The sequence below is a fragment of the Lithobates pipiens genome, unplaced genomic scaffold (assembly GCF_037356315.1).
Source record: "Lithobates pipiens isolate NorthernLeopardFrog02 unplaced genomic scaffold, aLitPip1_a1.2 Scaffold_3, whole genome shotgun sequence".
Lineage (NCBI taxonomy): Eukaryota > Metazoa > Chordata > Amphibia > Anura > Ranidae > Lithobates > Lithobates pipiens.
The window spans coordinates 144583662-144608447 of NW_027507790.1; the positions used below are offsets into that span (position 1 = coordinate 144583662).

At 42.2% G+C, this 24786-nt stretch overlaps 1 long non-coding RNA gene across 1 annotated transcript; it reads left to right on the plus strand.

The window, feature by feature from the left end:
- On the plus strand, positions 1 to 23064 carry LOC143940002 (uncharacterized). Its single transcript, XR_013263793.1, has 3 exons — positions 1 to 163; positions 7528 to 7718; positions 21749 to 23064. It is a non-coding gene; the product is annotated as an uncharacterized LOC143940002 (long non-coding RNA).
- The last annotated feature ends 1722 nt before the right edge of the window (positions 23065 to 24786 follow it).

The window sequence follows — 24786 nt, forward strand, 5'->3', positions numbered from 1 at the left end:
CAGAGTCCAGGAGGGAGGGGGCGGCTGCCCTCTCCTCCACAGAGATGATTGTGCAGCCTTGGGTGGTCAACATAAGGGCCTAGAGAGAGATAGAAGCTGAACCTAGAGGTCCTGCAGAGCTGACTGGAAGGGAGACACCAAGAGGGATCTGATTCTGCCTACTGTGAGTACATATCTCTGTCTTTTGGGCCTGTCAAGTGAGGGTCACCCTCTTCAGCTAGAAGAGTCAGTGGACGGGTGTCAGTAAAGAGGATGTTAGAGAGTATCCTTAAGATAATGTAGGGTATCAAGTCTGCTGCTAGTGAGAGCAAGAAGACTTAATTTCTCCATACATGTGGCCATATGGTTAAAGCAGTGTGACTGCTTCCACAAATAATCTGGTAAGGCCAAGTGAGAGTTGTCCTTATCCACTGTGAATAGTTCAAGTTGGAGTACCCCACTAATCTCTTCTCTAGGGGTGCAACGGATCAAAAAACTCACAGATCGGATCGTTCCTCGGATCAGAGTCACAGATCAGACCATTTTTCGGATCAGCAAATAAAATAAAAAAAGAAAGAAAAGACAAATCTTGTTACACCCACCAGAGTTTTAGATTTCACAGTTATTTTCAACACAAAACGGAGCTTATATGCTCCGTTTTGTACAGTATTTGCAAATCCAACGGACTGTTTAGATGTTAAATTTTAAAAGCAGCAAACCTCTGATTTTCACATTTTAGTTAAATTTGAAAATCAGAGGTGTTCTGTCACATTAGCAACAGGTCAGCAGGTTTGCTGCTGCTTTTAAAATTTAACATCTAAACAGTCCGTCGGATTTACAAATACTGTATTTAAGCATATAAGCTCAGTTTTGTGTTGAAAATAACTGTGAAATCTAAAACTCCGGTGGGTGTAACAAGATGTCCGCTTGCCCCCTTCTCACTACCATTACTGTGCAGGAGTGTGGGGTGTAGCAAGATGGCAGCAACGAAACGTCACTTCCTGATGAGACAGCGGCCGCCGGGTGTACCAAGATGGCCACCGCTCCAGAGCTAGGCCGAAGGCACGCGATCAGCGGAGCGCCCCGCGGATCGTGTGGTGTTCTGATCCGAACAGGCTGACCCGTTCGGATCACGGATCGGTGACAATCTGTTGCACCCCTACTCTTCTCCCATCCAAGTTCCAAATAAAATACAAAGACACAAATACCCTGGACTGGTCATTGAGTAATGAGCAAGCAGGAGTAAGGGTGGGACAAGTGGAAACCCCTAGCAACCAAATGGAAATCCATAGCAACCATCTGCAGGTAACCAGGGAGGGGCCTATGAAGTCAACACTCAGCAAGCCCCACGAAGACAGCACTTCTAGAAGTGTCAGATGTAAAGATTCTGATGGAAGTCTGTGCAGCGGGATTGGCAAATAATAATGTTTTTCTTTTAAAGGTTGGCTTTTTGGACAAGTTGTTTTTGTAGGGGCACAGTCCCATTAAACTGAGTAAAGTGGCACAGTCCTCCTGCTGAATGACATTGATTTTGCAGCATGCTTCTTGTAAAAAGACTGCATTGCTAACTTTTTATAATGGCCTTTATTGTATCTTTTGAATGGCTCTGAATACAGGCCTGTGCAAATATTTGTTCATTAAGTTCTCTGGTCCAGTTACTACCCTCTATCTTTGACTATTCCTTCTTAAAATATTATGAGAAAGCTGATGAAGTCTACATTATGATTTCAGCATAACTGCAGCATTTCCTGGATAGCAAGAGCTGTTATACTGATTGAATGTACTTGTTACTGTTACTTGAGTTTAGGTGGAATGTGTAGTAAATTGCAATATAACCCTTTTGCTAGTTAAATTTTATATTTATTATACAGAAGCCATTAGAACAAAAAAAGGGATAATTGAAACAAAAAAGAGGATAGAGGAATTTGGTTCCAGTTAAATTCCATGCATGACTTTTACCTATAGGTAAGCCTATAATAAGGCTTACCTATAGGTAACGTAAATATCTCCTAAACCTTCACCGTTTAGGAGATATTTACTGTAAATGCAGCCAGTGACATCACTGGCGCATGCGCTCTGAAGAAAGGCCACCTGTGCCGTTTCTTCAGAGGCCCATACCGTGACTGGCATCTCCCTTGCACATGGGTGAAGATGGAAGCGGCCTCCAACAATGAGATCTCGGCAAGGGAGGGCTTTGTATTAAGGTAAGTTTAACATAATGTGCTAGCATGTGATGTATACTAGCACATTATGCCTTTATCTTGCAGGGTAAAAATAAAATAAAAAATCCAGTGGTTTACAACCACTTTAATTGAGAATTCTACTGAGCACAGCAAAATGTGGACTAGAAAGAAGAATTTCCACCCTTTGTTCAGAAAGTTTTATAGGTTTATCCTGAGGCTTGATTGCTTGACAAATAAGGGGCCCTAGAGTTTGGGAACTGCACCTGTATTTGTATTTTGGACAACAGACATGTTTTCATATAATTCAGAAGATAAATCAGACACCTGTCTATATAGTACAATGACTAAAAGGATACCATGTCATTTATGAATACTCACCCAACTAGCACTTATTTCCACCTTGTTGACGATTAGAACACTGGGATTGCTCAGACCAGCAGAAGAGTCTCTACCAATAATGAAAAACCCTGACTGCAAGAAAAGCAGATCAAAATCTACTGGCATCATTATTCTTGTTTTAACAAAAACTACAAATAATACCTGTTAAGAATTCCCCCATTTGCCTCACACCAGTACATCAACTGAGCATCAACCAGTATAAGCAAGGAAGGATACATTTCCATCACAGGTAGTACTTAGTGAAGGATCTGGCCATCTATGGCCTCCCTTGATTGTCTAGTTATTCATACTGCTAATCCATGAGTAATAAGTCTGTCTATACACACTTTGGGTTGTGATGAAACCCTTAAATGGGAAAAGGATGGGCTCTCTAGAGCTACGGACTTCAGTTCATTATGCATATTCAGCCTAATTCATAAAAGAATGTTAACTCTTAAGCCGCGTACACACGGGCGGACTGTATGGCCTACTTAGTCCGTCATACAATCCGACGGACAGTCCGTCCTACTTTCGAATGAACGGACTTGACCACACACGGATGCACAAACAGTCCGTCGAAAGCTTGCGCGATGACGTGTACAGCACGTACGACGGGACTAGAAATAGGAAGTCCAATACACAGCAATGCAACCTTTCGCCGTGTAAATCCTTTCTGAGCATGCGCCATTCTTAGTCCGTCAAACTAGCCTACTGACGAGCGGATTGTCCGCTGAAACCAAAGTATGACGGACAGAATTTCAAAAAATCCGAAATACTTAGTACGCCAGACTGCACGCTGAAAAAGTCCGCTGAAGCCCACACACGAGCGGCCTTAAAGTGGCCCTGTCACTTAAACAAAGAGCTAAAATAAAGAACAAATATCAAAATTACTGAGTGCAAAAGGGGCCCAAATCCAATAATGCACAAATTGTTGGTTTTGGAACATTCTTTAGTGGAATACTCCTCACTAATTCAATAATCAGTAGCGCATGCAGCAGGAGAGGTAAGTAAAGTTCTTCTTTGCAGTCCTAGTTTTTTTTTTTACAAATAACAAAGTGTTTTATTGAGAAGAGTAAAGGCAATTTACACTTTATACATTTTTGTGACATCATATGGTACAAGTTCCTAAAAGCTGGGTGACACGTAGAGTATGTATATATGATATTCATTACAGGTCCTGCTACATATTTTTTTTCCCTAATCGGGCACGGACGTGGGCACAATACATTCAATTAATGTGTCTGTTGCTAAAGATTGCTTACACATATTAGGTTATAGGAAGGATGGGGGGGAAGACCCAAGGAAAGAAGAGGGAGAGAGAAAAGGAGAAGGGGGGGGGGTTGATATAATGAAAGCATAGGTATTTATTTAGGGTTCATTCAGGTATTTCATTACAGGTAGCAGCGTTACCCAACCAGGTGTCCCATGTCTTGCCATATTTGGCTGAGCAGCCTCTGTGGGCATAGATTTCTTTCTTGTATGGGAGAACTTGGTTAATTGCAGCTATCCATTCCTGGAGTGATGGTGGTATAATCTGGAGCCATTTTCTCGCTATGAGTAGTCTGGCGATGAAGAGCGATTCTTGGAGGAATATTTTGTGGAATCTATCAGAATCTGGATCTGGGAAGATCCCCAGTAGACATTGTTTAGGGCATAATGTTAGGGGTGATCCCATTTCGTCGTGAATTAACTTTACAATGTGTGTCCAGTAATCCTGTATTACTGGGCATGACTATAGAATGTGAGAAAATGTGCTGGTAGGACTCTTGCATCTGGGGCATAGTGGGTTGGGGCTAGGCTTATACTTGGCCAGTCAGATCGGGGTTAAGTACGATCTATGTAGCATATAAAGTTGTGTGAGGCGGTCAGATAACTTGGTGGAGACCTTTTTACATGAGTCTAATGCATCCTCCCATTCGTCATCCTCCAGCCCACCCACGTCCCCGGACCATCTATCTTTTAGCTTGTATGCAACACCTTATAAGTGTCACCACTGTAGGGCGGACAAGAGAATTGTAGAACATTGAGATTAGCTTGCGGGACTCTTGCCCCATCATAATGTTCACAATATCCAGATGTTCTGTGTTAGGGGGGTATCAGGAAATTGCGTTTGGAGAGCGTGGCGGAGCTGGAGGTAGCGAAAATGCATGGGAAGGGAAAATTCATCTTTAAATTGCTGGAATGATTTTAGAACTTCACTGTTGTATGCGTCTGATAAAAATCTCACCCCATAATTTAACCAGATAGTATGATCAGGTATGGTCCATAGTTCTCCCAGGCCAGGGTTGTTCCACAGAGGTGTGTGAAAATATGTGGAACGTAATTTCAATCTGCGTTTCACTACTTCCCAAATCCTGCAGTGATGGTATAGTAACCCCTTTTCGATCTCCAAGCATGGCGGCACTGGTAGAATCTTGGAGAATGATTTGGAATGGGTGGGTAAGCCCAGGGGTGTGGGGAGAACATATTAGTTTTAGATAGAGATCTTTGTCATATTTATCTAAATAGAAAAAGTGGGATAGCTGTGCCGTTTGATAATATAGGCTAAGATCAGGAGGGGTTGCGCCCCCTAACTCGATTGGGTTCTTCAGAGCTTGCCATGATAATTTGTGCCCGGTGGTGCCCTAAACAAAGGAATTGAGGAGAGCCTCAATGGATTTAAAGAGTTTGAGGGGTAGATAAACTGGGGAGTGCCAGAGAACATATAGAAACCCAGGTAGGACAACCATTTTAATTAAATTTATCCCACCCATCACACCAAGGGGTAATTTAACCCAGGTCCGAATTTTGGCTTTCAGATTTGTTATTAGGGGTTCTATGTTAAGTTTGACAAAGTCTTCTGGGAATCTGGTGATTATAATTCCAACGTATCTCATGGCTCTAACTCTAAGAAGTGGGGAGGAGGCCTGATGTGCTGAGGGAGCGCCAATGTCTATGGGTAGGATTTGGGATTTATCCCAGTTGATTTTCAATCCAGAATAGTTACCATATGTTTGGATGGTCTCGAGAGCTATAGGCAGGGACGTGCCTGTGTCGGCTAGAAACAGCAGCATATCGTCTGCATATAGGCTGGTTCTCTCCTCCAGGTCCCCTTGAATGTCTGGGTGTGTTCTAAGTGCAGACACAAGGGGCTCTACCGCAAGAGCGTACAAGAAGGGGGATAGTGGGCATCCCTGGCGTGTGCCCCTAGTGAGGGGAAAAGGTTCAGATTTCCTTCCATTAACCAACATCCTGGCGCAAGGGTTCTGGTATAGGAGGGCGGATCCATCTAATAAAGTGGGGCCCAAACCCAAATCTAGCCAGACACGACCATAGGTATTCCCACTCGACTGAATCGAAGGCCTTTGCGGCATCGAGAGACAATAGGTCTGTATTGATTAGAAGTGTGTCTATCCCTTCCCTGTGGGCATTGGCGGTAGAGGAGTATAGGTCTGCAAAGAACATTCTGAACTCCCAAGCTTGCAGTTCTAGTTTTAGTGACATACTTACTTTAAGTACAGTAACTTGTGCCAACCAATTAGAATTCATCCAGCCTGATTATTCGGCTGGATTGCTAATGGTAATAGCACTTTACTGACTTAGCACATTTGTCACTTATAACTCCAATGCCATTGTTTACAATATGTTTTTCCTTTTATTCGCTAAGAAAAATGGCTTATTTAAGGATGACGTTTGTTAGGGTTAATTCTGTGTCTAGGGGGGTCCCTTCAACCTCTCAGACCTTAGATCCAATGTATTGTATAAATTCAGAGCGCTCTGGAATCAATTCTCAAAGGACAAATAAAATCACACACACACCATGGCGTCCTTCGAGAACTAATTGTATTGGGTTATTACAAAGCAAATGATATAGGGTATTTTACGTCATACAGAATAAGACATGCGCAGTAGACATCAAGACGATTACAGCTGGTCAAGACAAAAACGCTATTGTTCTTTGTTCTAAGCTAGCTGAATTAATATAAGAAAAGATACATAATTCCTTCTGTAGCTAAAAGATGCTGAGAAACAGTGTGAAGGTTATAGATAAGTGTGTGAGAACACATGAGTTAGAAGAATCTCATGTTGAGACAGTTATCTGAGAAGTTAAAGGGGTGTTCAAACTGTACATATTGTGAAATGGAAGTTTGTGAATATTAAGATGGCTGACAGAAACAAGATGGATGCTTAGCATAACCTTTCAACGTTTATAAGTAAGATCTTGAAAATACGGTATCAACCAATCAAAATCACCTTTATCAAATGACCTACCATTAAGATATAGAAAGCTAATTTCTCACTGCAGTTGTTTAGTGTACACCATTGTTCTTTATATGGTGTCCTTAAGCCTGGTTTTATATCTATGTGTTGCAATACTGCATTGCACAGCAAGCTGTTCACCAAGCATTACTGCAGTGTAGGTTAACTTACAGTACTATGTGTGTTGTGGTTCCATTTATTTAGAATTGCACCTTAATGATCATGTACAGTAGCTACCAATGTACTTGCAGCACATGACACAGTAGTGCACATAACTTTCTATGTGGTTTGCTACATTGATTTTCTTGTGCCAGTAAAATTAATAAGTTGTCTTAATGCAGTGTCTCCATATTAAAAAGTGTGAAGGGGTCCTAAATAAAACTAATGAATTTCCTAATTCTAGAAAGGATCTAAGTGAATGAAGTACATTGCAATAAAGTTAGTTTTAAATTCTGCAATAAAAGCTTTGAATATTCTCTTTTAATAGAATATACATAAATGATATTGAGATTAGTTTGCAGTGGAGAGATTCATTTCTTAACTATCATATCAGCAGCTTTTTATTTCTGACATATAGAAATGCTATTAAAACGTTGAACACACTAAACTACTTCTAATTTTACACTAAAGGTTGCAATTTTCAGTTTGTCAGTTCTCATCCCACACATCTGCAGGCAATTAGACTAGTAGGAAAATTGGAAAAATTATCTCAAATATAGCTGACAGTGATATCAATCACAATTCACAGATTACTATCACTCCAGCAGAGAAACAGATTGAGAAAATTGGTCTTCAACAACTCTTGCCTTTTCCACATACATCCTGCAAGGTGTTTCCCTTGATGAAAATGACTCACGTCCACTCTCACTAGGGCTGATCGATGGTAGCTTAGCGAGCATGAAGGATGATTATAAGATGACGAAAGTAAATCATCTACAAGTAAGTGGTACAGCTCTAACTGTCTGGAAAGCAAGCTTTCAAATGCAGCACACAATGTTCTTGTCATTAAATCTCAGATCCTTTTCACAGTACTTTATGAACCCATAGGAATGCATCAATTAACTTTTTTTTCTTTTAATTTCAACTTACCTGATCAATGTCAACAGCTGCTATCATGAAGAAAACATTAGTCCCTTTAAGTGTAGACATTTTGTAAAAGTTTGGTTTATGGAAACATGCTATAAAAAGGTTAAAGCACTATCTTCATTTACAGGGATTTTTTACAAAAAGTTTTCTCTTCATAAAGGTTATAATAAAATCTAAGTTAAGTAGAAAGACCCGGTTTAAGATGATTGAAATGCTACCATAACTCTATGGGTAGTAAAGAATGTGTTCTGTCTGGGATGCCCTGTTTTTAATTAGGACAGCCAGATCTTAAAATAAGGGCAGGGTTCAAGTCCTGCAGGAACGCATGGGAACGGAGTTCCTGTACTTTTTCCACAACAGGAACTCAGTTCCCGTTAGCAGCCATGTCCTGCAAGACTTTGGAGTATGCGAGCTGTGTGGTAGGTGCTACACCAGCAGCTGCCGGCACAGCTTGCAATAGTAAGTGCCGCACCTGACCATTCAGGCATTGCCAGTAGGGGGCCCCATGACAGTTTCCGCTTCGGTAGGTGCTACACCAGCAGCTGCCGGCACAGCTTGCAATAGTAAGTGCCGCACCTGACCATTCATGCATTGCCAGTAGGGGGCCCCATGACAGCTTCCACTTCGATCTACCTGTCAATCACAGCTAGCTGACGGATAGATCAGGTATAGGTCTAGCTGATGGTAGTTCAGCTATTCTGCTCACAGGACATGCAGGGAGAGAGGTGAGCTGAGGGAGGAACATCAGTTTGGGGTGGTAAGCTGAGCACAATACCTGGCAAAGTTTAATGCCAGGAGGGACGTTTATGTGGAAATATGTGAAGGGTTGGAATAGCAGCGAGTGTGTGTTGGAGCCCTGCAGAGTTTGCAGCCCCCCAAGCTAACAAACATCTCCTAAGCAGGAACACATCACTATCTCCCCAAGCATTCTGTCCAGATAATGTGCAGTTCATTTATGACCTTTCCGTTTAACCCTGTGTTATCCAAACTCTGTTCAATGAAAAGTGTAAACTCACCACATAAACACTCTATATACAAAATAAAATTCCCCAATAAAGATCAGAACATGATGATCACATTTGCATGGAAGCACAATTGAATGAATGCTGATTATTCAGAGAATTACTGTATTTATGTTTATTGAGGATTGTTTTTTTACGTACGCACAATGGACTACGTGCACACGCAGGAGCACGTCCCTAGCGCCAATTGGCACCTGACAGCCTATTTAAAGGGTGCGTTGACTCACAGACAGTGCTGACTGGTCTTCAGCTGTGTCGTGATCTTTGATTCTGTCAGGCCGCGTACACACGGGCGGACTGTTCGCCCAACTTTGTCCGCTGAACAGTGTTTCAGCGGACAGTCTGCTCGTGTGTGGGCTTCAGCGGACAGTTTCAGCGGACAGTCTGACGAACAAAGTTTTTCGGAATTCCCGTAAGACAGTCCGCTGAAACTTGGTTTCAGCGGACAGTCCACTCGTGTGTAGGCTCGTTCGACAGACTAAGTTTCGCGCATGCCCAGAAAGGATTTACAGGGCGGACAGGGCGGAAGCGCTCGGTCTTGTAAAACTAGTGTTCGTATTGAAGCTAACATATTCGTCATGCTGATAATTTTGTGGTTTTTTAATATAGCCCGTTCTTTTCTTCTTCGTAATGCAAGAAAAGTGAAGTAGCTTTGCTGCTTATATTCACACAGAGTTATACCACATGTTTTTATTCATCCTCATCCTATGATTAATCTTCCAATTATAGCAAAAATATATTTAAAATTATTTTTAAACCCCCCCCCCCCCCCAAAAAAAAAAAAATATATATATATATATATATATATATATTTATTTATTTAAAAAATTATAGAATTTATCTATTACTATATATTTTGGGAACTACTATTGTCATTTTTTGATTTTTTTTTTTTGTGGGGGGGGGGGGGGGGGGGGTGGGGGTTGAAACAAGATGGACTTGCATTTTTTTTTGGCCACGCAGGACTATGCAAGTAGAGATAGATAGATAGATAGATAGATAGATAGTTAGCATATTTACATGAACGTGTGTTTTGTAAATAACCCCCAGAGTCTTTTGACATGTATCTGCCTACTCACAAGTAAACTTTGTTTTTTAAGCCAAAATTTAAAAAAAAAAAAAAAAAAACATACAATATTTTTTGAAATAATACATTTTTATTTTTCCTCAGAACAAAACTAAATCAAGAGGGAGGCAACACTGGAGACAATTTTGACGTTTGTGAAGCCTTTTGTCCCCCAGGCACACATCAAGTGAGTGGCCACCAAAATTCCGAACCTGTGTAGCATGTAAATAGGGAGCACAACCAGGTCCTAGAATCCCAGAGACCAGGAACAGCAGCAGATGAGATCTATGTCCCCAGACTGTGGTACTACAACAGCCTGCGTCTTCTTTCAGAGCAGACTGAAGCCAGGCAGTCACTTGCGACTCTTCCGTCTAGCCTTCCCTCCACGCGTCGCTGGAGGCTGTGCCTCTGGTGGTGGACTTGTGGTAGGAGGAGGAGGAGGAGGAGGAGGAGCAGTAGGGTCTGCGTTATAAAGCTTGGTGGTGGGTGTGAGCTCACCCTTCAGACCCCGTTGGATGGCATCAAAAAAGATTGCTTCACACAAGTTTCGCTGTGGTTTTTCCATTTCGAGTAGCTTACTAGCCAGATAAGTGCCATAGGCCTCCTCCGGATTGGGGGGTTTGGACAGAACTTGTGTGGCTTGGCGTATAAGTGCCAAGGACTCCTCCTCTGTACGGGTCATCCTCCTGGGCCTTTTGCTGGCTAGGCGGAGGGGAGGGACCTGGCTTTCCGTCCGACTCCTGCTGGGCCCAGCTAGCTCCTGTGTGTGTGTGGCTGGTCCCGGCCTCCTCCTCCATACCACTGGTCCCGGCCTCCTCCTGGGTGAGCTCATCCTGTGTAAAAAACAAAGAAATCAATAAATAAAATATGTCTATATTTTGAAATCATCAATCACTAACAATTTTACAGTTCTCACTTGCAAATACATTTGTCTTGAAATACAAAAGGCTATCATTTTGACACCATCATTTTTCCATCAGTTCACCAAGATTTGAGCCACATTTGTGTAAACTACTGTATCCTTCTATCTAATTTAATTTGTGATGAAATCCTAGATTTGGAAGCAATTCAAACATTGAACTTGACATCATTAATATTTGAGCAATCCAAACTTTTGAAACTAAAATATACCTGGCTCCAGCTGGGCGCATCAACTTCGTCCAGCAAGGAAGGGTCTGGATCTTCCAGGGATGGCTCACCAGAGGTGGAGGTAAGGGTGGAGGGACGGGTAGACGGAAGAGTAGAAAGTGACTGCCTGGCTTCTGACGTGTCATCCAGAAAACGCAGCCTGTCATAATACCACAGCTTAGGTACATAGACCTGACCTGCTGCTGATCCTGATGTTTGGGACTCTAGGATCTTTCTGCGCTCCCGCCTATACACGCTACGCAGGTTCTTAATTTTGGCATTCACAAAGTCAGTGTCTGCCTGGGGGAGTCGGGTTTTCACAAACGTCAAAACTGTCTCCAGTGTCTTCTTCTGGGCAGCACGGCTAGAATATTGGGGGTGTTTTGAATCCCAAAGACTACTGTGCGACTCAATTAAATCCAGAAATGTTGAGAGGAAGGCCTCCTCCTTAAAGGGGTCTGGGGTATACCTTTGCATTTTATGTTGTTTTCTGAAAAAAATAAATAAATAAATAAATAAATAAATAAATACCAAAAAAAAAGTCAGACCAAATGCACACTAATTATATTGTGACAATGTAGGCGAGACACACACTACAACACACGCTACCCCCCCACACACACACTACCCCCCACACACACACTACCCCCCACACACACACTACCCCTCCCACACACACACTACCCCTCCCACACACACAAACACTACCCCCCCCCCACACACACACACACACACACACACACGCACTACCCCTCCCACACACACACAAACACTACCCCCCCCACACACACACACACACACACACACACACACACACACACACACTACACACACTACTGCCCCATACACATACACACACACACACACACACACTACACACACTACTGCCCCATACACATACACACACACACACACACACACACACACACTACCCCTCCCACACACACACTACCCCTCCCACACACACAAACACTACCCCCCCCCACACACACACACACACACACACTACCCCTCCCACACACACACAAACACTACCCCCCCCCCACACACACAAACACTACCCCCCCCCCCACACACACACACACACACACACACACACACACTACCCCACACACACACACACACACACACACACACACTACCCCCCCCCTATACACCCACCCCCACCCCCACACTACCACACAAAACACCAACCCCACTTAACCACCAACCCACATAAAAATCAATTAAACATCAATAAGATTAAATTTCAATATACACATTCCTAACGCAGGCTTAAAATTAAACGAAAATAAACGCTAACTATCTTACTGTCGCGTGTAGCACTCGCTGCTTCCGTTCGGACAAGCGTACGGCCTCGCGGTAACGCTTTATATACAGCGCATGCGTTCAGGCTCCGCCTGCGTCGCCCGCCCCTGACGTTCCTTGTGACCGTATTTCCCCGCCCCTTTTACCCTCGTTCCGCTGTGGGTGAATGATAGGAGAAAATGGCGGACGCAAATTCAATTAGCAGCGTGAGCAGCGCGGAGGAAAGCCATGGACCCCATGCTTCCGGAGCAAGGAGGAGATATAAGGCCACCAATATGGCCTTTGAAGAGATGGTGGAGATGGTGGCTATATTAAGAAGGGAGGACTATGATGGGGAACATGGCCCGTACCCCAAACCTAATGTCCGGAAAAGCGGCATCTTGGATAAGGTCGTGACAACGTTGCAGAACAAATTTGGGGTACAAAGAGGCAAGGACCAGCTCCGGAAACGATGGTCCGACATCAAGTCCAGGGAGCCGGACCAATATCACCGCATCAAAAAGGCCCTGAAAAAAAGTGAGTAAACTCCGCGTGTATCGTGACTGTCGGACATAATCGTTCGTATAGGTATTATATGTAAATCTGGCGGATTTTCGTAATCGTTCGTGTAGGTATTGTATGTAAATCTGGCGGATTTGATCGTAATCGTTCGTGTAGGTATTGTATGTAAATCTGGCGGATTTGTTCGTAATCGTTCGTGTAGGTATTGTATGTAAATCTGGCGGATTTGATCGTTCGTGTAGTTAATAGTTCATGTAATGAGCGCATATGGTTGTTCGTATATGTGGGCGTAAATAGCATGAAGTTGTATATGGTGTAAATTTATCTGGTGTTGGATTAGATTTTAATTAGTTATTAATTTTTTTGTATTGTTCATGATAAACTGAATTGTCACACTCAGTTTATAGGATATAAATTTTTTATAAAGTTTCATAAATTTATTCAGTGCAATGTAGACTCAATAAAAAAAAATGAGATAGATAGATAGATAAAATGCTGGTTCAACATCTGGACTGGGAAACATTTAGTGTAGTTTGGGACATCATAGAACATTTTTTGACATAATCACACAGAGGTACTCCAGGGAATGATTCGAGTGTGTCCGTCTGTGAAACTTGGACAAAAGATAGAAAGTATCACAGTTTGGTTAAAGGCTAGGTTCACATTGCTGCAATGTTTGAGATCAAATGTGATTTGCACCGCACTGCAGTGCAAATCACATGTGATCTCTGTGTGATGCGATTTCAGGCATACATATAGTATGGCTGAATTTGCATCGCATCCGGCCCAAACTTGTACATGGCCCTTTTTTTAGTCCACAGCCGAATCGGATCACATGGGTGTTCACACCATGTGGTCCGATTCCTGTCCGAGTTTAAAGATTGCACTGTGAAATGAGAACTAATTTGGAGGTGTCAATAAAACTTTACACTGATACTCCCAGCAGGTCACATAGGGCAGTGCGAACTGCGCATGCGATGCGTGAAACCACAGTAGATTTGCAGCGTTCACACATCGCAGCAGTCTGAACACAGCCTAACTAAAAAAAAGTCATTTTAATGATGTATTAAACTATGAGCTTGTAATAACCAGCTAATAATTGTACACCACTTCAAACCAATGTTTCATATTCAAATTTCTGAACTCAAATATCACTATGCTTAAAAGTATCCTTTTTTTTTTTTTTTTTTCATTCTCATAGGGGAACAAAGACTCAGACAAGAGGCGGAGCAGCCCAGGACCCCCCGACCTCGCCAGCCTGATTGGGCACTTAGCCCCAGCCCCGCGTCGGTATTGGAGCTGCCCAGCCCAGTGTCCGAGAGGGAACAGCCAAGCTCCGTATCCTCCGCTGGACCAAGCTCCGTAGCTCCACTGGATCAGCCAAGCCCAGGGCTAGATGTGGAGGAGGAAGAGCAGGTGGAGTTACACACCCCACAAAGTGAGTGTCTGACAACCCAGCTTAAGGTAAAAAATTAATGGCTGTATATGTTAACCAATTTTTTATCTACACATGTTTTTAGGTGAGGATCTGGTTGTGGAAGGACAACAAGCTGCAGAGCCATTTACAAGCGACAGTGCCCAGAGGCTGATTGGGCAGATCATGGCCTGGAATGGCAGGATTGATTTAATGGAGAACAACATCCATGCCATGCAACACCAAATCCATGCCATGCAACAGCAACTGGTCACTATGAGGCAGGAAATGAAGAACATGATCGATGTTTTAGGGAGAATCTAAGCCCCTTTTCCCTAAAACGAAACATCATGTTCTTCATTTCCTTGCCAAAATTTTTTAAATGTTTTTACAATATTGTTTTTAGAGGCCAAATTTTGAAGATGCACACGGTGTGTCAACATGTGCTATGTGCCATCAGAGGATCGCAATGGACGCATTTGGTGTTTGCAAACCCTTCCTCATTCTAGTATGTGAGAGGAAGGGATTGCACACACCAAACACGTCCATTGATCACTCATGATGGTACATAGCACATGTTGACATTACCAATTTTTGGTGTGCATCTTCAAAATTTGGCTTTACCCCTTGTTTTATGTAAATAGTTAAAAATATGCTTTTATTTTACATTTTTGTGATAATTGTATTTTAGATATAGATATATCTATATATTTCTATGTTTACAAAAAAAGAAAAAAAAAAAAAACACAAAAAGAAAAATATCTAAAAAAGAGGCACTGGTTGGAATGTGCACTATTAAAAAATCAAAAAAAAGATGTGTGTGTGTGTGTGTCTACTTCTTTCAATACTCAATACCAGTTTGGGAAGTCATTTTGTGTTTTCTGTCACAAAGGGCCTTATTTCCTATTGTCAAAAACCACTTTGCTATACAAATGCACTAGGACAGGAATATGCAATTAGTGGAAATCCAGCTGTTGCAGAACTACAAGTCCCATGAAGCATAGCAAGACTGACAGCCACAAGCATAAGACCCAGAGGCATGATTGACTTGTAGTTTTGCACCAGCTGGAGGTTGGCCAATTGCATATCCCTGAATTAGGACAATGTAGGAGACAAGCAACGTGAAAAGCAAACAAGAACCAAACTTAAAAATTTGAACAGACAATACATATTTCAAGAAAAATACATTTTTATTGCTCAGCTGGCATTGGAATAGCCCCCCTACCATTAAAATAGCTGACATAGCGGTCACGCACCTCACGTGCTGTTTGGGGGGCTAAGCCAGGAAGGGCATGATCCAGCCCTGTCAGTTCTGGAAATATTAGTCCGGCCTCAGGCCCAATAGGCTGCAGGTACTGGTTACCTGAAAATTTCCGTAGAAAATTGTGCAGAATGCAGCAGCACAGGATCACATAGTTCAGTTTATATTCTGCAAGGTTGATCGCTGTCAGTAACAGACGGAACCGGCTGGCCATAATGCCAAAGGCACTCTCCACAACCCTTCTTGCTCTGGCCAGCCGGTAATTAAAAACCCTCCTCTCCGGGGTGAGGGTCCTTTGGGGGAAGGTTCTCATAAGATGTTCACTCAGACCGAACGCTTCATCAGCCAGAAACACAAACGGTAGACCCTCCACATTCTCGGCATCTGGTGGCAAGTCCAGGCCACCAGTGATAAGACGGTGGCAGAACTCGGTCTGCCTAAAGACTCCTCCGTCAGACATCTGGCCGTTCTTCCCCACATCCACATAAAGAAAGTCACATTGTGCCGACACCACCGCCATTAGCACCACACTATGGAACCCCTTATAATTCCAATAGTAGGACCCCGAATGGGGTGGGGGCACAATCCTCACATGCTTCCCGTCGATCGCCCCTCCGCAGTTGGGAAAGTCCCAACGGGCAGCGAATTGGGAAGCCACAGTCTGCCATTCCTGTGGCGTGGAAGGACACTGGGGAGTCAAACACAGGAAGAAAAAAAATTAGTCATTAAATAAAAACAATTCATAACAAATAAAACTCAAAAACATTTTGGAACAACAGTTAAACAGAAATATTGCAAATTTGTTTTCTGCAAAGAAAAAAAAAAAATAGGCGGACCAATTCACAGATTAATCAGCCCTCTGATGGACCAGGGGACATAAATTAGGTGGGTAAGTGGGGTGGGGTGACTAATTAATGAGTATCCAACACCTGCAAGCAATTTGATTGGGGTGGGGTGACTAATTAATGAGTATCCAACACCTGCAAGCAATTTGATTGGGGTGGGGTGACTAATGAATATCCAACACCTGCAAGCAATTTGATTGGGGTGGGGGGACTAATTAATGAGTATCCAACACCTGCAAGCAATTTGAGTGGGGGGACTAATTAATGAGTTGACAATCCATATATATCAATCTATCTATCTATCTATATCTATATCTATATCTATATCTCTATCTATCTATCTATCTATCTATCTATCTATCTATCTATCTATCTATCTATATCTATCTATCTATCTATATCTATATATCTCTATATCTATATCTATCTATCTCTATATCTATCTATCTATCTATCTATCTATCTATCTATCTATCTATCTATCTATCTATCTATCTATCTATCTATCTATCTTTATATCTATATCTATATCTATATCTATATATCTATCTATATCTATATATCTCTATATCTATCTATCTATCTATCTATATCTATATCTATATCTATATCTATATCTATATCTATATCTATCTATCTATCTATATCTATCTATCTATCTATCTATCTATCTATCTATCTATCTATCTATCTATCTATCTCTATCTATCTATCTATCTACACACACACACACACACACACACACACAGGGTGTATACAAAGCGTATACAAAGGGTGGGGGGGGGGGGGCAAGTAAAATAGTACAATGGAGCTGACAATATGAATTATAGAGAAAAACAGTCTCGGCTGTGGGTGTATATGGGGCCCAGGATTGAATGCTGAGGACGTTAATGAAAGCAAATATGCACGTGGGACACAAAAAGGTAAAAAGCTCAAAAAAATGACACAAAAAAAAAAAAAAAAAAAAAAAAAAGCATGCATTCATATAAAGGGGACATTCACATCATATTCCTGTCATGGATATTAAAAGTCATGATGAAATGAATACAAACATACAATGCATATAACGCATATAATGCAATATTAAAAGAACAAACTTACCTTCATATATTCCTTCTGCAGGACCCGAATAATGGCAGAACAGGTCTCTGGAATAATGATCCCCAGAGCCTGGGGGGAGATGCCTGTCGAGAACTTGAGGTCCTGAAGGCTTCTCCCTGTCGCCAAGTAGCGCAACGTGGCGACGAGCCTCTGCTCCGGAGTGATGGCTTGCCGCATGCAGGTATCCTGCCTGCTGATATAAGGGGTCAGCAAAGCCAGCAGACGGTGAAAAACGGGGTCCGTCATCCTGAGATAATTCCTGAAATCATCAGGATTATTCTCACGGATCTCACGGAGTAAAGGCATATGCGAGAATTGGTCACGCTGGCGCAACCAATTCTTTGTCCATGAACTCCTCCTCACCCTGTTCACAGACTGGGCTCGGGTCAAAGTATTAACCCCAACACCAAGCCCCAATATAGCACAAACTCGTTCCCGAGTACGTCCACTCTCCATGGCTTTGAAACGGTCGGCTGGACAGACAAGCTCAACTGAACGCACTGAAGAACAGCCAGACCTATGAAGAACGACCTGAAACCCAGAAACGAGCGGACCAGAAGCGCCTAATAACAGGTACAACTGATCCACGCGCACCAAAAGACAGATACAAACCTCACAGGTAGACTCCGCCGCAGTGAACGGACAAATTAAGCTGAAGTCTGAAAAGCGCGAATCGTCTCTAACCAAACTTCTACTAACGCAAAGTCAGCAGAAGGAGCCCAAAGGGTGCTTTGCTGTGTCTTGGACTTCCTATTTCTAGTCCCGTCGTACGTGACGTACGTCATCGCGCACGCTTTCAGCGGACTGTTCGTCCATCCTGTGTGGTCAAGTCCGTTCATGCAAATTTTGAGCGGACTGTTTGTCGGATTGTTTGACGAACTAAGTTGGACAAACAGTCCGCCCGTGTGTACGCGGCCTCAGAAACCATGAATCAGACCGAGACAGAAGTACAATTAAATCACACTTGTTTATTAAATAAAAATAAAAAGGCAAATAGAAAAAGCGTTACCGGTTCCTGATCTCGGCTTCCAATTGACCTTGCTTCTGCTTATGCCTTTGTACCTCGCTGCCCGTCTCTTACCGAACCCGGCTATTTTTGAGGACCTGATCCTGCTCTTCACCTGGCTCAAACACTGCCTGTTGTCCTGCCTCTGCCACCAAGCCTACTACTCCATCTGCAAGTTCTGCAAGCAACACCTACAGGCACTCGTGTTCCTCCTGGCCCTAGCCACCATCTGTTTACCCTTCAGTGAGGCTTGGGCTGGAGATACAAGGGAGGCCAACCTCGTCATATCAGACTCCTACCAGGTACATGACATGCATTCACCAATAGTAACATGTAGATATAATAAAGGGCAAGAGAGACACACCTGGCCCATTTGAGCTATCCCATGGAGTCCCGCTGACAACTAGGGACCCATACATTTGTATGATGGCCAAGGAGAAGAACACTACAAACACAATATGATAACTAAATAAACTATCAAATGAAAACATGAAACCTCAGAAAAACAGTTTATAGTAATAGTACACTTTAGTAATATGGTCCATTATACCATGGCACCTCCATATCTCCAAACAGAATATTGACATGCATTAAAAAGGGATTAACTCCAGGGATAAAGCAATAATTTTCCTTCTCTACAAGACTCTGGTCCAGCCGCACCTAGAGTATGCTGTCCAGTTCTGGGCACCAATCCTCAGGAAGGATGTACTGGAAATGGAGCGAGTACAAAGAAGGGCAACAAAGCTAATAAAGGGTCTGGAGGACATTAGTTATGAAGAAAGGTTGCAAGTACTGAATTTATTCTCTCTGGAGAAGAGATGCTTGAGAGGGGATATGATTTCAATTTACAAATACCATATCAATGAAACCACAATAGGGATAAAACTTTTTTTGCGAAAGGGAGTTTAACAAAACATGTGGCCATTCATTAAAATTAAAAGAAAAGAGATTTAACCTTAAACTATGTAGAGGGTCCTTTACTGTAAGAGCGGCAAGGATGTGAAATTCCCTTCCACAGACGGTGGTCTCAGCGGGGGGGAATCAATAGTTTAAAAAAACTATTACCGTATTTATCGGCGTATAACACATGCCCCAAGTTTAGGAGGGAATATTAAGGAAAAAAACTTTTAGGAGGGAAGTTTAAGAAAAAAAACTTACATTTAAACACCCATCAATGCAGCCTTATCAGTGTCCATCTGCAGCCTTGTCCATCATTGCAGCCTTGTCTAGTGTCCATCTGTAGCCTTGCCCAGTGCCTTTGCAGCCATGCCCAGTGCAGCCTTGCCCAGTGCAGCCTTGTCCAGTGCCTTTGCAGCCTTGCCCAGTGCAGCCTTGCCCAGTCCCTTTGCAACATTTCTATATTTAAAATTGGCGCCAACTGAGCAGAGAGGAGCAAGCGCCGACAACATACAGAAAGCCGAGTGTACTTCGGCTAGTCTCGGCTCCTCTCGCAGTCCCACCCACCTCCACTAATTGCGAGAGGAGCGAGCGCCGACAACATACAGAAAGCCGAGTGTACTTCGGCTAGTCTCGGCTCCTCTTACAGTCCTGCCTACCTCCACTGATTGCGAGAGGAGCGAGCGCCTACAACATACAGAAAGCCGAGTGTACTTCGGCTAGTCTTGGCTCCTCTCGCAGTCCCACCCACCTCCACTGATTGCGAGAGGAGCGAGCGCCGACAACATACAGAAAGCCGAGTGTACTTCGGCTAGTCTCGGCTCCTCTCACAGTCCTGCCTACCTCCGCTGATTGCAAGAGGAGCGAGCGCCTACAACATACAGAAAGCCGAGTGTACTTCAGCTAGTCTCGGCTCCTCTCGCAATCAGTGGAGGGGGGTGGGACTGCGAGAGGAACCGAGACCAGCCGAAGTACACTCGGCTTTCTGTATGTTGTCGGCGCTCGCTCCTCTCACAATCAGTGGAGGTGGGTGGAACTGCGAGAGGAGCCTAGTAAAGCCGAAGTACACGGCTTTCTGTATCTCGTCTCCTTTCTTTAGAATCAGCGGGAGATCGGCAGGGATCAGCATATAACACCCACCCATGATTTTCCCCTAATTTTAAGGGGAAAAAAGTCTATGTTATACGCCGATAAATACGGTAGATAAGCACCTGAACGACCGCAACAAACAGGGGTATACAATGTGATACTGACATATAATCACACACATAGGTTGGACTTGATGGACTTGTGTCATATTTCAACCTCACTTACTATGTAACTATGTATATATATATATATATATATATATATATATATATATATATATATATACAGTATATCATATGTATAATAATATGGTTCAACAGGGTTGCATATATGTATTATGTCATTTAATTACCATGATGTTGTATAGCAATATGGAACATCTGTAAAGGTATTATGGAAACTGATATTAAAAGGAGACCCTTCCAAAAGCACTATTTACTACTGATAACCACATTAACCCCATAGGGTGTGGTGGGGTGAGGGGAAAGTTAGGATGCCATGTCTGTCTTGTTGAATTGGCTTCTTGGCCATTAAGGAAAATTGTTTTAAAGGTGCAGGAAACTAACACCATTTATAGGTGTAATAGTTAATATGGTGATTGAAGGATTATCAGAAGTATAAAAGACCTGGTGCCTTTCAGCATCAGGTACAGTACTTTGCTGAATTGCTGAGGATTTAGCACTGTTGATGGTAAGCCATTATTGAGGAGTCATTGCATTTTGATTGTAAAAAAAAGAAAATATTCACAATTGAATTCTTGCAAATATCCACAATAAATGTGTTTGATTAATGTGCAGCGAAGATGATATTCAGCGGAATATAATGGTCAGTTGTACTGCAAGTACACATCCATGCTGCACTGCACAGACATGGATTCCAGAGAAGCATAGTTTTCTGATGGAGAACAGATGATGGTAAAAATGGGGTTAAATCTTACCAGCAAGACTGCCTACTTTATAATTAGGAAAATGTCTTGGGGCAAATGTGCAGAAATCATCTGTAGACTTCTATATGGACAGGCAACATGGCTATGTATTCATTTATACTACAAAAGTCTGCAGATGTATCCTAAACAGTATAGCATGCAAAACTAGAAAAAGGTACCATATGCTATTGTACTGCTGAGCATTTGGGTGTTAGACATTTTGGGTTACTCTTTAACTACCGTCAAATCTAAAGAATATACAAATTGTCGGGTCCTGCATGAAGAATGTAAGTAAATTGTTGAACATTTTTCTTTTTTAGTCTTCTCACCATGAAAAAAAACCCTCAGGCATAGATGAGTTGAAACATATTGCCCGAAGACAGAAGGAAATGAAACAAGAGTGTAATGTTGACCATTATGTTGTATATTTGTCCATTTTTATTGTATCTAACAGGCCGTGCAATATTTTAAGGAACATTGCACTGAAATTGCTTCTCCCACAAGACAGATTACAGTGGCATCATGTGCAAAAGATGAGCTCCATTTTCATGGCCTCAGCAGTTAATGAACAGCAAGTCCGTGACTGCAAACTTTACTTTACATCTTAAAGTGCTGTTTCTTATAGCAAAGAGGCAAATTAAACCGACCCATGGCTTTCAGGCTGAAGAATCTTAAAAGCATCAGCCTAATTCAGACACCCTGGACTGTTTCAGAAAATCATTTTTCTTGTAATAAAAGTTTCATGAGCATAAAAAAAAATTTCTTCTTGTGCCATACATAACATTTATTGAAAAGGCTGTTAGAAAGACATAAACTTGCTTCATGTGCAGTCATTTTAGACAGCCAGCAAAACAAGAGTTTTTCATCAGTTCTTTACCCCATTTTAACACAAATAGGTGAAAATAAAGCAGGACAAAAATTATCTACATTATAAGATACTAATGAACGCATTTGATGAAGTGTGCAAAGAGCAAAGTCAAAAGTAAAGTGACCAATAAAAATTTCTGTACAATTCCAACTGATTAATGAGGACACATCGTTTGGGGTTTGCTATTTGCACTGTCTATACAATAAATATGGGATTAGTAGCTCAAAGAGGAAATGAATATGTGAAACTTCTCTGACTATGGATGATGTATCTATGATGATGACAAAGATTGGGGATGGGTGGTGGGATTGTAAATTAGAAGTTCACCCCAACACTAAAATCTTTAAATCTACATGCATCCACAATCTTATGCCCTGCACACACAGTCGGACATTCCGACGACAAAATCCGATTTCTTCCGACGGATTTTGGCCCAAACTTGTCTTGCATACACACGGTCGCACAAGGTTATCGGAAAAATCCGATCATTCACAACGAGGTGACGTAAAACACGTACAACGGGACTATAAAAAGTCCAGTAGCCAATAGCTTTCATCTTGTCATTTATTCTGAGCATGCGTGGCACTTCGTGCATCGGAATTGTCCACACACGATCGGAATTTAAACGATCAGATTTTGTTGTCGGAAAATTTTAAATCCAGATCTCAAACTTTGTGTGTCGGAAATTCCGACGGAAAAAGTCAGATGGAGCCCACAAACGATTGGAATTTCTGACAACACAGTCCGATTGCACATTTTCCGTCGGAAAGTCCGAACGTGTGTGCAGGGCATAAGTCTAATCTATCTAGCCCTGTAAAGAGGAAATCGCTATACATACCTTTTCTGAAGCTGCTCCGGTCCCACGCTGAGCTGTCAGCGGCAGCTTCTCTGTAGAGATGGAGGCAGAGATGACAGAAGCCTCATAGTTACTCTATGGGTGACGTCACTTCCCTGGCATTTCACAACCATTTTCGGCTGTCTCCTGCACAGAGCATCCACCACTGGACACTGGACCAGATCAGCATCAGAAAAGGTATGTATAGCAATTTCTTCTTTACAGGGCTAGATAGGTTAGTCTTAAATTATGGAGATTTCGAGATTTTAGTGTTAGGGTTGACTTCTTCTTTAAATAAACTGATTTTGCTCTACAGTTATTGATTTTAAGTCTGTAAAATGTTACAGAAGTGTAAAACTTCAGTCCACCTTCACACAGTTACATTGCAGTTACACTAGTTACTGCACACTTGACACTTGAAACATATGAGAACACACGTTGTGCAGATAGGTGCAATGTGGCACAGCAATAGACCTCTCCAAACAAGCCTATGTCCTGGCAAATAACCAGGGCATGAAAATGTTGTCCTTTTTGGTGCACTTTTTTGCTAACAGAACACATATAAGGCAGGGCATGACGCTTGTTAACACACCACAGAGATATAAGTGGGCCCTCAATTTGGCTTAGGCAAAATTTGCTTTAGAAAAAATATCTGCTCTTTTTAAATTGTATTTAGAGTGTGTTATGGCAGTTTAGTTTAATTAATTCGGAGCTCATTTACACATGTTTATTGCATGCGTTTAAATGCACTAAAATCTATATGCCCAATTTCCCCATAATAAAAAAGTGTCTCTTCCTATCTGCAGTGCATTTTGAAAATAGGCTGTTTCCATTTTTTACTGTGTTTTACTGCGTTGGGAGTCCCATAGAAGATGATGCTGGCACAAAAATACACATATAATATATAATATGCATTTTAAACTGTTGGCAACAAGTATTAACAGGCCTTGGTCAGTGGCTGGTAACCCTACCTACTCCAAATTCAAAAATGCATAAAAATGCCTGTGTAGGGATCCGCAGCCCTCTACTGACAGCTGCTAGCATCACATAGAATTGCATTCTAGACTGGTTGGCTGGATGATCTCCTTATCAAATCTTGTTTTCAGGTCTCTAACACAAAGACAGATGCTGCATTGTTCTCAGGGGCCCCTGCAATGAGACTTTGCTGCAATATTCATCTGGAGGTATCTCTATTAATAACTATATATACCCCATTATACAGTATCTCACAAAAGTGAGTATACCCCTCACATTTTTGTATATATATATTATTATATCTTTTCATGTGACAACACTGAAGAAATGACACTTTGCTACAATGTAAAGTAGTGAGTGTACAGCTTGTATAACAGTGTAAATTTGCTGTCCACTCAAAATAACTCAACACACAGCATGAATGTCTAACCGCTGGCAACAAAAGTGAGTACACCCGTAAGTGAAAATGTCCAAATTGGGCCCATAGTGTCAATATTTTGTGTGGTCACCATTATTTTCCAGCACTGCCTTAACCCTCTTGGGCATGGAGTTCACCAGAGCTTCACAGGTTGCCACTGGAGTCCTCTTCAACTCCTCCATGATGACATCTTGGAGCTAGTGGATGTTAGAGACCTTGTGCTCCTCCACCTACCGTTTATGGATGCCCCACAGATGCTCAA